We start from the raw sequence: 12,325 nt of genomic DNA, 5'->3' as shown, positions 1-12,325 counted from the left end.
AGATAAAGTAATCATTCTATATGGTCACCAGATGGCACTCTGATATTACAATTAACAAAGACACAACACTCTTTTTAAGTAGGAAAACTTTCATCAAATTAAAAAAAAGTGAGAAACCACATTCCCTGTTGAGTATCTACTATGTGTTTTAACCCATGATCAAATATTTATACATGAAATTTTATTTTAATGTTCATAAAAAGCATCAATATTCTTCCTTTTTTAAGAAAAAAAGGTAAAGAAAAGAGACATGAAAGAACTTGTCTATAGTTGCTTAGCTAGAAAACAACAAGTTAAGGAAACCATCCCTTTGCCCCTGGGCGCTTTTTAAATTAAAATAGGTTGCATGTCAGAAAGTGATAATAGCATAATATCACATATTACCAGCAATGTATCGTCAACTCTTCACCAAGAATGATGCAAAAGACATTCTAAATATCTTTCCTCAGAATCTTTATCCCCAGTTGATATTTCATGTATATTTATAATGTGTAGGGAGACTTGCATATATGCTGTTTAAAAGATATATTGGAATGAATTTACACATCACAGAACAATTATGATGAGTGAAAAAAGCTGGACTGCTTGATTTCATTTATTCAAAATCTAGGAAGAGCAAAGCTTCTATGATGGCAGATTAGCTCATTATTAGTTTCATGGAAGCAAAGGAAGGGAGAAAAGAAGTATAGGCGGTCTGAGGAAACAAATTAAAGGCAGCTTGCTATAGAAATGCCTTTCTGTATTTATTGCAGAAGTATTCATGATAGCATGCCAAGTTATGCAATTAGCATCTTGATTGCTCTGCTGATTGCCTGAGTACATATAATTTTCTGGGTTCAACTGAATTTTACCCGAAAATAGATGTTTATGAAGTGAAGCTTCATAACCATTTCACACTCACTCAATAATCTTTTGAAGTTCAGACATGTATATTTAAATACATTACAAACTCAAATGGGACTGGAGAGGTGGTTCAGCCAATAAGAGCGCTTCCTGCTCTTCCAGAAGACTGTTGTTTGAATCCCAGAACTGTTTTGTTGGAACATCCAACTCGCTCCTGTATCTCCTACAAGGTCTGAAAACCCCTATTCCTGTCTCTCCAAACTCTGCCCTCTCAGAGAATTGCCAAACAAAGAAAATGCACCAAAAAGCCCAGTCCCAAATCCTTGGTGGCTACTGCAGCTTCCTCCCCTGAAGTTGATATGCAAGATATTCATCAGTATGGCTATAGGATAGGGTCATTTCAGGTTCCCTCTCCTCGGTTGCTCAAGGTACTAGCTGGGGACATCTCCCTGGACACCTGCGAGCCTCTCTAGAGTCAAGTCTCTTGCCAACCCTAAGATGGCTCCCTTAATTATGATATATATTTTTCTGCTCCCGTGTCCACCCTTCCTTTATCCCAACCATCCCATTCCCCCAAGATCCCCCCATTCTCCCCTTCTCATGTTTCTCACCCCATTTCCCCTTAGCCCATGCCACCTCACCCCCACATGCTAGGTCCCTACCTAAAGTTCTCAGCTATTGACAATGCTGGGGCACAAATGCAGCTTGTGGCAGGTATGTCGCCACCCCTCACCTTCAACCTATACACTCTCTTTGCTTTAGTGTGGGCTTGTGGCTTCTCCAGTATTGATCTCTGGGACTGGAGAACCTCTCCCTGAGTAGCTTTGCTCAAATAAAACTGTTCTTCTACTTTTTCAATCCAACTTGATCTGGCTTACTGCCTTGGCAGAGAAACATATTATCCCGGTAGAGAAAACCTATTAATATTAAGAACCACATCTGATAGCTCACAACTGCCTGTAACTCTTTTGTTCTATAGGATCTAGTGTCATCTTCTGGATTCCCCTAGAATTGCATGCATGAGGCACACATATATACATGCAGGCAAAACACTCATACACATAAAAACTAATCTAAAAATAATTAAAATTTCAGGAATGGAGAGATGGCTTTGTGTTTCTCGTGTTTTTTTTTCTTTTTAAATTATGGTTAGTTTTTGTTTGTTTGCTTTTTAAAGAAAAAGAAAGACATAGAGTTGGGTTGGAAAAGAGGCGAGGATTATCTTGTACTTGGGTGAAGGGAAACCATGACCAAAATACATCATATGAAATTTTTTTTCAATGAAAAAAAGAACACTTCATGCTTTCCAGAGAACATGGTAGGGTTCCCAGAACCAATTCAGGAGGCTCAAAACTGTCTGTAACTACAGTTCCACTAAATCAGATGCCCTTGACTTCCTTCCACAGGCAGGCCCCCAAACACACTTGAGGCAGACACTCCCTGCGGTGGTTTGAACCAGAATGGCCCCTATAAACTGACATATTTGAATGTTAGCAGTTGGTAGAAATGTTTGGGAAACGTTAAGAGGCGTGGCTTTTTTGTAAAAGATATGCCACTGTTGGTGGGCTTTGAGGGTTCACAAGGTATTAAAATTGGTCATTGGACCCACGCTGGGCTGACTCAGCCCCTCCCTTCACTGGCCCTGTGTGGGCTGAGCACTTAAGAAAGATCACCCCACTCCTCACCATAGGTGTGCACCTCACCTAGGAAACACACTAGAGCTGACCCTGAGGTCGAGGATGCAGGTGAGCCAACCCCAGGGGCTTGAGAGTAGGAGAGCTGACCCTGCCCCCTCATTGTCTGCTATGTGGTGACATGAGTGAGGAAAAGATGCCATCCTTCCTCTGTCCCTTGTGACTTGTAGCAGGAGAGTGAAAAAACTAGCCCTGTTCTGCACCAGCTATAGCACCCAGGAGAAAGAGCTCTGCACCCCACCGAGGCAGCACACTAGAACTGACCCTTTCGCCAGAGCTGCACATGAGCTAGCTCTGAGGACATGAGAGCAGGAGAGCGAATCACTCCAATGCCCCAACTACAATCTGGAGAGAGGGCCCTGCACTTTGCCTGGGCAGCACACTAGAGCAGGCCCTAGCTATATGAGCGAGTGGGACCTAGATCTAAAGGCCGGAGATTAGGAGAATTTCCCCGCTCCTTGCTGTAGGCTGCATTGGGTGAGTTAGCTAAGGTAGTGCTGGAGAGTTCACTTTGGTAGTGACGATGAGGGAAAGCTAGTGAACTGACGAATTCGGCTACTGCCGGCCGAGAACCTGAGCTATGAGTTGGCCCATCCCACGTTCAATGAATCTATAAACTATTGGAGCATGTGAAGGGGCTGGACCTGCAGGTCCAAAATAGCAGTTTCTCCATGACACTGGACAACAGGATATCCAAGAGGAGTCCCAGTGAGAGCATATTATCAGTGGCCTAGCAGAAACCAGAGGCCTCAAGGCAGACCAATAGCTTATAGAAATGAACATTTGAAAGTAAAGATGAACACACTAAAGATAAACTGTGTGTCTCAATGGGTCACACTAAAGCTTCCTCCTCCTCATCCTCCTTCTCCTCCTCCTCCTCCTCCTCCTCCTATTATTATTATTATTATTATTATTATTATTATTATTTCTCTTCTTAGTTTTGGTTTGTTTTTTTCTCTCTCTCTCTCTTTTTAATTTGGTTTTGGTGGTAGGTTGCAAGATCAGATGGCAGATACAAGATGACAGGGAGATAAGTTGGATCATAATGTATAATGTGGAATCCACAAAGAATCAAAAAAAGTAAAATGAAAAAATTGCTGGAAAACTATTCTGCAGTAATTCTTACTCTCTAGATGAAGCTAAAGGAGTGTTTGTATTTTATTTAAGTAATGTAAATAATACTAATTTCACCAGTTACAACCATTTAAATTTGAAAGAGGCTTTAAGTTCATTTGCTAATATTTGTCCAGGAAAATTTAGAGAGTAGAACCTTACTTATTATGCTTATTGTAGAAATTAGTTGTTAAAGATCTTATTCTATATCATACTATTTGTTAGAACATGACATTTTCTCTGTCTTGTCAAATAAAGCAATTCAGTATTGCATGCTGTAAAATTAAAAGCTGTTTCTTGCTATAAGTTTTATTCTTGTGTGACATTGTAATCCAAGGAGGTCAGCCACAGGAAAGAACTCAAGATATTTGAATGCTGTGTCTTCTCAGGGAGAGTCAAGAAGCATAGAAAGAAAAAGTTGGAAATCTTATTATCTGAAATAGTTGGCTATGGGGACTTGAGGAATTAATGAGGAAGTACCTGACTAGATAATCAGGAGAAATAGTAGATCTGAGGTTAGGGATGGACATAATATCCAGGCTGTGTTTGTTTATCATTATCTCTGTAATGTCAAATGACAGGTACCATACAGTTTTTTGTTTTCATTGTTACACATCCTGTTGAGATAACTGTAGACCCACATGTAATTTTAAGACTGGAGGAAGATTCTATCTATCTATCTATCTATCTATCTATCTATCTATCTATCTATCTCCCCTCCCTCCCTCCCTCCCTCTCTCTTTCTATTTCTCCCTCTCTCAAGAATTTCCCTTTAATGGTAATATAGTCTTGTTTCTTTCTTGTGGGATGTATATTTCTAGAAATTAAGATGTGGTGGCATGAATAATAATGACCCCCAGGCTCATGTTTGCCTACATATGAACCTATGAATACATAAGTTAGAATTGTTTGGGAAAATTAGGAGGTGTGGCCTTTTTTACCAGAGCTGTGTCACTGGAAACAGGATTTGAGGTTTCCAAGGCCCATACCATTCCCAGTTATCTCTCTCTGCCTCACACTTATGGATCAAGAGTTAAGCTATTAGCTACTGTTCCAGCACCATGCCTACTTGCCTGCCTGCTGCCGTTGTCCCTCATGTATTCTAACCCTACAAAACTCTAAGTCAGTTTTTTCATAAGTTCTCTTTGTCATGGTGTCTTATCACAGCAATAGAAGAGTAAACCAAGACAGAAATTGGTACTATGAGTTGAGTATTGTTGTGACCGTTTTTTTTTTTGGATGTGGAAGAATTTGGACAAGAAAATCAGTTGAATGCTGTCAGCAGAGCTTAATGGGTCATCATAGAAGAAGTTTGGAAGACAGTAATCTCCAGAGTCACGTGAACTGTGGAGGGCCTGCTCAAGAGGCCTCAGAGGGAAGCAAAGACTTTAATAGAAATTTAGGATAGAAGACATTCCTATGATAGTTTAACAAAGAATCTTGCTGCTTCTGCCCTTGGTCTAAGAGTTTGCATGAGGCTAACATGAAAAGTAATGATCAATTTCTTTGGTGGAGGAGATTTCAATACAGCATAATAAAAGCTCTGTGGTGTGGTTACCAATAATTACTCTTATACAGGTCTATAATAAGAACAAATGCTGTAAAAGAATGATGTGGGATTTCCCTCTGCATGCTGTGATTACCATTAATAAATAAAAGAACTGCTTTGGGTATATAGCAGAGCTATAGGGGAACAGAGCTAGGTGGGAAAAACTAAACTGAATGCTGGGAGGAAGGAGGCAGAATCAGGGAGAAGCCATGGAGCCTCTGCCAGAGCCATTGTCTTGTGACAATACACAGATTAATGGAGATGGATTAAATTAATATGTAAGAGTTAGTCAATCAGAAGCTAGGGCTAATGGGCCAAGCAATGTTTAAATTAGTACACTTTCTGTGTGATTATTTTGGTTCTAAGCTTGACAGGCAGTTGGGAACGAACAAGCGTCCTTCCTCCAACAAAAGAAATAAAAATGTTCAGTTTGCAAAGAAAAGGAACATCAGAAAATTCAATATTTGAGCAAAATCTTGTACTGAAAGAGATAAAAAGATTAAGAAGAGGTCTGATCCAAAATGGAATAAAGGGCTGGAGAGATGGCTCAGCGGTTAAGAACATTGCCTGTTCTTCCAAAGGTCCTGAGTTCAATTCCTAGCAACCACATACTGGCTCACAACCATCTGTAATGAGGTCTGGTTCTCTCCTCTGGACTGCAGGCATACATATAGACAGAATATTGTATATATAATAAATAAATAATTACTTTCTCAAAAAAGACAAAATGAAATAAAGAGAAGAGTGTCCTTAGGTAAATTCTACCTAGCTAGGCTTCCAAATTGTGAGAGACTAAAAAGGGATTAAGGAATTTTCTGTTTTTAAAAGTAATAATAAAGCAGAGTTATTAAAAATGTGATCAAAGGAACTCAGGATCCATCCCAAGTAGGTAGCCAAACTCAGTAATGTCCTCCACATGGGTCAAGAAAGATGCATAAGTAAAGGGAGAGTGGAATCTTCCTTCTTGGTTAAGGAGAGTCACTGAGGTCAGACAATACATGGGGCAGGATAGGCACTGCATGAAGGCCCTGAGATGGCTATAAGGCCTGAGAAGCCACTGGGTGATGCTGTGAAGGTAAAGCCTGGATTGTTTTGGAGACCTCAAGATGTTGGACACTCCAGATTCATGGGATATCTTCCAAGATGAACTGCAACACAGAGGGGAACCAGCTCAAGGGATCTCAGCGTGTTGTAGTAAGCAAAACCGGAAGGGCAGAGTCATCAAAGCCTTCTAACATCAGACACGAAGAGATAGGATTTGTAGTTTGCCCAGCTGGATTTTAGTCTTTCTTTGGTGTAGTATTTCTTCACTGTACCACCATTGCCCTCTTTTAGAATAGAAATTCATGGTCTGATTCATATTCTTTACCAACATTTGTTGGAAATAATGTAATTTGCTTTTTTCTTTTATAGGGGGTTACAATTAAAAGATTGCTTTGAGTCTCAGAAGAGATGTTTACCTTTGAACTTTTAAACAGTGTTGAGATTGAAAGACCATAAAAACTTTTTTGAAGTTGGACTAAATGAATTTGTGTTATGATATAGCCACAGACTTATGGTGGCCAGGGAGTGGAATGTAGTGGTTTGAATTACAATGACTCTGTAGGCTCATATTTTTGAATATTGGTCCCTAGTTTATGGCAGACTGAGAAGAATTAGGAGGCATAGCCTTGGAGATGTTAAAGGGGGCAGGCTTTGAAGCTTCAAAATCCTCCTGACATTGCCAGTGCATTCTCGGCTTCCTGATTTGGGATTTGGATGTGAGCTCCCAGCTGTTGCTCACATATCATGCCTGCCTGCTGCCATACTTTTCACCATGATGGTTATAGGATCTAACTCTATAAAAAAAGTAAGCTCCAAATAAATTCTTTCTTTTTAAAGCCTCGCTGGCTATGGTGTCTTGTTACAGAATTAGAAGATGTAAGACCAGAACAGTCTACATATGTTAAAATACACATATAAGAGAACAAACTGCTAAGTCTCAAGTTAAGTGCTTGCAAAACAGAGTGTATTCAAAGGAAGGGTTACAGAAAATGCTAAAGATTAAGTTTTACGGCAGATGGTGGGTCAGAAAAACACTGGAAGATATAAGGGATGATTTGAGAAGTCTCAGGAAGAGAAAATGAAATGTGAAAAGCAATCATGCTTCCTCATTCACTGAGTAGGTGTAATAATTGAAATAGAGCTATTAAAAAGGTACAAAGATGTAGCAAAATGGTTTGAGCCCATTGAAGTGACTTTTGCTGTCAGTTATAGAAAAGTTATCTGTTATAATGATGCAAATGGATGGTTTACCCCAGCATCCTTATATATATATATATATATATATATATATATATATATATATATATATCATTATATAATATATAATATATGGTATATATAATATATATGATATATATGTTATATGTATATCATTATACATACATATATATATATATATAACACAGATGAGTAGAGTGACATGCATTTGATATTGGCTCAGGATTAGCTGATGGCACTAATTGTCGTGGCATTTAACATATATGTGGTATGTCAATAGATGGCAATAGATACCAACTAATTATCTGGCAGCTAATGATGCCTCTGAGAATAAACATTACAGCCATAATTTGTGTATTAGAACCCACTCTACTTTAATAGGATGTGAGAGCATTGGACAGGGCTAGAGTTCCAGTGTACAGACTAATAGTACTAAAGCTGCATGAGAATCTATTAACCACTGTTTATGCCTTATCCCTCCAATTTTTGATGTAAAGAAAATTTACATTGATTTTGGAACATTTTTTTAACTTTAACTCATAAAAATCATTTCTCTATTTTTTCACGCACCTTTCCTTTTGGTTAGGCCTTCTGCCAACACCCCATTTCTTCATCTTACCTTCCTCCATGTTTGAAGATATCTGTCCACAATGCTCTCCTTAACTTCTATTTTATCTGTATTTTATTATACCCTTTCTCTAAGATAGCCAGCTTCTAGTTTCCTGACTTTCACATATATTTCAGGCTAAACGTACAAGGATTTAAAACTAGGATCCACATATGAGGGAGAATAAATGACTAGTTTTTCTGAACATGCATGACTTCACTCAACATATTTTTATAGTTCTATTCCTTTACCTACAAACTTTATAATCTCATTTTTCATTTACTGTTAAGTCATATTCCATAGTGAATACATACCACGTTTTCCTTAAGCATTCATCAGTTGTTGGTCATCTTTGCTGTTTCTGTTTCCTAGCTTTTGTGAATGAACCATTGATGTGCAAGTATTTCTGTGGTGTTATATAGTCCTTTGATCATTTGCTAAGAAGAATACAGATGGGCCATGTGGTAGTTCTGTTTCTAGCTTTCAAGAAACCTCCAAGATGACTTTCCCAGTATCTCCACTGCTTTATATTTTTACCAACAGTGATATTAAAGAAGAGGGAAGTTATACTCACAGTTAAAAATTTAAGTGGGAATAAGGGAGTTAGGGAGAAGGGAATGTAGGGGGTGGGTTAGCCAAGAACACATGAAGCCTTATAGAAATCCACTAGTCTGTAAACAAATTATACATATACACATATCTGCATACATACATATATAATATATACACTATATATAGTGATTTTCCGTGTGTGTGTGTGTGTGTGTGTGTGTGTGTGTAGTTGAACAGTAGTATTCTACATTGTGGGTAATGTTGCTCCAAGAATATGTGGATTATTAGAGGAAAACTTTGTGTGACTGATACAAGCTGCCTCCCTATCAGTTATTGGTCTGAAAGACCCAGGACACCCAAAAAACACAGGATACTGCCATTGTTGGTTGTGCACCATATGTAGATTGTAAGACCCTTTTGCTGAAGATAACACTTACTTTGGATGCAAGGGATAGAGAGATTAACCTCAAACTTGACAAGAAATTCTTTCCAAGTTGGCTAGCTTGCACAGTGTTAGAAAGTCTGCTTTCTGAGTGCAGGTACTTGAGAGACAAAGGCATCAGTGGTTTTCCTCAGTGGTGGACATTGCATCTACAATCCTGACCTGCTGGCAAAGTGGCCCCACTGATGCAATATTCATATGTAGGTGTTGGAGTTCACAGACTGATTTCTGATTGGGTATGCAGTCTCTCCACTGGAAGGATATCATGCCTTGAACTGTAAATCTGGTCAAAAGATTCTGACTAAGGCGATCATAGACTTTTGAAGGAACCTACTGTTACTGTTTTGTCAGATGGTCATGCTGTTAGCCTGCAATTCTAAACATTTGTGTTTATAGCCATAGATCTGTGATCTTCTCAACTGCGGTCAGAGAAACTTCTTTTTGCAGAGGGTAGTGGTTAACACAAAGACACAAGACTGGTTAAGCTGCTGAGCATAGGTAACTATGAGTTCCCAGCTGTTGATAGGTTATTTATATTAACCTCCCTCCACCCAAGGCCCATTGAACTTCACAGAAGCAGAGGCTGAAAGAATGGAGGAACTAGCAGATGGAGAGTAGAGCTGCGAAGTGCTGACTTCTGGGAGACATGGCTGTTGTACATCAGTGCACAGACTATATGGTTATCTGAATGAGACCTGAATGAAATCCAGCCAGTCAAAATTTCATCATGGATCAGGAAGGTGCCCCAAGGTCCCATTCATATTGGAAAAGCTGTTGTCAATTGATGGCAGCTGAGGATTTGAGAGCCAATCTCCTTTGCACATGCCTTAGTAGATAACCACACACCCACGTACTTATGGTTCAGAACTAAATGGAAGATATTGATATAAGATTGAGAAGGAGCCAGAGAGGTGGTTCTGCAGATCAAGGTGCTTTCTACTCTTGCAGACGACTAGAGTTCAGTTCTCAGCACCCACATCAGGAATCTCACAACTGCCTGGAACTCTGCTTCCAGGAGATCCTGTGCCCTTATCTAACCCTCATAGGCACCCACACACATCTGCACATAATGTAGACACATAAACACACGAATAAAAATGAATCTTTGAAAAAGATAAATAAGACAAATCAGAACAGCATGGCCATGACATTGTATGCTCAGAAATTTCCAAGCCGAAAGATAATCAAAATTCAAGTGTTTGCTACATGTAAACTCTCATGGTGATTTTCCTTCATCTATCTTTGGGATCTGCCAAGGTTTTGGGATAAAACCGGACTCGCTGAACATAGCGGACAATGAGGACTATTGAGAACTCAAGAACAATGGCAATGGGTTTTTGATCCTACTGCACGTACTGGCTTTGTGGGAGCCTAGGCAGTTTGGATGCTCACCTTACTAGACCTGGATGGAGGTGGGTGGTCCTTGGACTTCCCACAGGGCAGGGAATCCTGATTGCTCTTTGGGCTGATGAGGGAGGAGCACTTGATTGGGGGAGGGAGAGGGAAATGGGAGGAGGTGGCGGGGAAGAGACAGAAATCTTTAATAAATAAATAAAATAAATAAAATGTCTAAAAAAACCCCCAAAAAACAAGGTTTTGGCCTGTATTGAATGTACACATTCATTTCTCTGAGCTAGGTTATGTAAAGACCACAGAGAGAATCTGAGTAATTCAGTGGAAAGTTCTGTGGGGGAATCATCTGTTGCATTGGTAAAATGCTGGCCATCTTGCCACTCTATGTCTGAAAGAGAGTGATACCTTCCCAACATAAAAGAAGTAAAGCAAGGGCAGGGTGGGAGAGCAGCAGAAGACAGAAGCAACAGATCATTGATGTTTGTCATTTTATTTGCAATACTTTAGGTCCAAGTTTCAAACTGCAATATTTTTACACTCAAGACACAGTCATGCACAATCCATATTTCAAATTTCTATTGCTTCAACCACAATTTAAAATAAAACATTAGAAATTAAAATCCTCAAAGAGATCCGTTGCTGAGGGCAGACAGATGGAGTCATACCATCAGCAAGTCTACAAAAAAAATAATTTCAAAATCAAACAAACGTAAGACCATAAATACCGCTAATCCAAAATTACAGAAGAATTTCACTACACATGGGCTTACAAATAACACATTTTGACAAAATTAATGCACAGCCAAATGAGATACAACTCCGATAAACAGTGAAAATGAAGATTCTCCTCAATTTATTTTATTTGGATGTTATGAGTTCAATCCCAGTAGACATCAGTATCCATGTGATCTAGCTCCTACTGCAGAAGTACTGAGATTTATAAACTCAAGCCATTAATGGTGAAAGATATTACCATCACTAATGAAGATAGTATATGCGGGTCCAAAAAGCACACCACACACAAGCACACACATTGAACTTGAATTTCACACCCAGGGCTGGTTGGCACTCTGCTGTAGGCAGACAGTAGGGACCATCCGCCAAACTAACTTCTAGTTTATCTTCTTCTCAATAGCATGCTCATATAACTAGCCAATTTCTGTGGGCATTTTCAGGAGAAATGTTTTATTTAATCCCAATAGTTAATTTGTTAGCTAAAAGCACGCAACTGCCTTTTTGTTGCTACTTTTGCAACTTGTAAGTACATAGGTCCACTCTGTGGTCTTAGCCATTAAAATGCTTGGGTTCTGCCATCCTGAGCCATTTCTAATTCAATGCTCTCAGGCCCATCACTGTTTCATAGGAAAAGAGAGGCCCAAGTACAATTTTATTCTATGAAATGTGACAGTGAATTTCTGTTCTAGTAGCAAATTCTAGCCACAGTTTAATGGAAACCAGACGTTACATACAGTGTATAGAAAATGAAAACTAGGAACATCCAGTGGAAAAAACACAATAAAATAAAAACAAAACTATTGTGAAGAAATTGGAAGGTTTCCATGAGTTTGATCAGCATTCTCTGGTGCTGTTAACTTCATTTACTTGAGTTTTTCCATCTCACATAGTTCTATGTAACTGCAACATAAGAGATCCAGGCTCAAGCTTGTGATATTTGCCATCGCCTTGGCAGGCTAAATTTGCAAGGCAAACTGTTACCCCACACAATGTCAGAGCTTTTGGAAAGACCTTGAAGAGCAGTTAATTTAACACCCTTATTTTATAGATGAGTAAATAGAAAGCTACGTGATTTGTTTGAGGTCACAGAGCAAGTTAGGCAGAATGCCCATGTCAACATCTATGTCTCTTTCCCGAGCAGGGCTCCTTCTACTTCATCTAACTCATTTTCTAGC

The sequence above is a fragment of the Microtus oregoni genome, unplaced genomic scaffold, assembly GCF_018167655.1.
Source record: "Microtus oregoni isolate MIOR12 unplaced genomic scaffold, Mior012 000063F_ref0000156, whole genome shotgun sequence".
In the NCBI taxonomy this organism is placed as follows: Eukaryota; Metazoa; Chordata; class Mammalia; order Rodentia; family Cricetidae; genus Microtus; species Microtus oregoni.
This window is presented reverse-complemented; position numbering follows the sequence as displayed.